This window comes from Gavialis gangeticus, unplaced genomic scaffold, assembly GCF_001723915.1.
Source record: "Gavialis gangeticus isolate Ggan-Ray unplaced genomic scaffold, GavGan_comp1, whole genome shotgun sequence".
Lineage (NCBI taxonomy): Eukaryota > Metazoa > Chordata > Crocodylia > Gavialidae > Gavialis > Gavialis gangeticus.
In genome coordinates this window covers 26379474-26380834 of record NW_017728997.1, presented here as the reverse complement: position 1 = coordinate 26380834, position 1361 = coordinate 26379474, and positions in this window count along the sequence as shown.

Below are 1361 nucleotides of genomic sequence, written 5' to 3'. Positions count from 1 at the left end.
CCCCACCGTGACCACGACCGTGAGCTTGGCTCGCCAGCTCTGCGGTGTGCCGACACCAACATTGCATTTGCTATCAAAGGGGAATTGTATTAGCACATGTATTAGCAGAATTAATCCTTGTTTGATTAAAGCAGCCAGTTCTAAAAATCATATACCCCATTTTCTCAAACTGCACATTGATTCTCAATTTTTTTAGACTAAAGGCACCCCTCATTAAACTCAAAACACCTCTCAGAAAATGCCAGCTCTTAGATTTCATTCATCTTTGACTACAGAAAAATAATGGAGCAATTCTTCTCTTGCAAAAGAATCAGAAATATCACAACAGGTTAGAATGTTTCTAACATTATGGCTTTCTATTTGAAATGTCTGGGCTTGTCTTGGTAATCATGAGGTATTTCACCTAACATTGTGCTTACATTGTGCTTACATTGTGTTAACATTGTGCAGCACCCCATGACACCCTTGGAAGGTTCTCAAGTCACTCCAGAATGCTGTGGCTCTCTGGTCAAGAATCCACTAATATTCTATTATAAACTATTGGCTTTAGTCCCAGCCCTGTGAGCACCTACTCAGTTAACTGGTAGGTAGGTTGTAGCTGTGTTGGTCTAAGGACATAGGCAGACAAGGTTCTTTGGGGGCACATTTCTCACAAGAAAACCATTCTCTCCCCAGTCTCTCAGTCCTGATCCTCAAAGGAAACTTACAAAACACTTCCCAGAGATGAGCCTATGAACTTCACACATCATCAACCTCGTGGATACTAAAAATCATGGACTAAATATATACTTTGGATTTATGACACATTATAACCTGCCTGACATCCAACTCTCCAGGTACCTCTCCACTATTTAACTGGTACATTCATCCTCCTTCTCCCACCCACCCAGCCTCTCTCTCACCCACTGGCTACTCATTTTACATCTTCATTAACTGCCTATCCTGCATACAGACCAGACCAGCCTCTGGCTTCTTTACTTTTCATTCCACCCAGGAGGAGCACACACCAACTGTAGAAACTTCCTCAGCCTGACAAGGGGTTTTTGAAGAACCCAAAGAACCTTGTTTACTCAGTTAACCTACCTTTAATCAGGGCACGGTCCTATTGACTTCAAAGCTGAGATAAAAAATAAAAGTTGCTTAAAATGTGTTTCCTAGATGTATATTTATGTATGTAAATTAGTCAGATTTTCAAAGAGGCTGACCAATTAATTGTCTCCATTGACTTCAGAGAGCACACTTGTGTGTGTAGGCCCAAACATTCAGCATCAAAATATGAATTAGGATAGCATTTTTCAATGCTATACCCCACTATAGTAAAGCTGGTCACTGCCAGACCCCTCTACTTCAGCTGTTGCCTT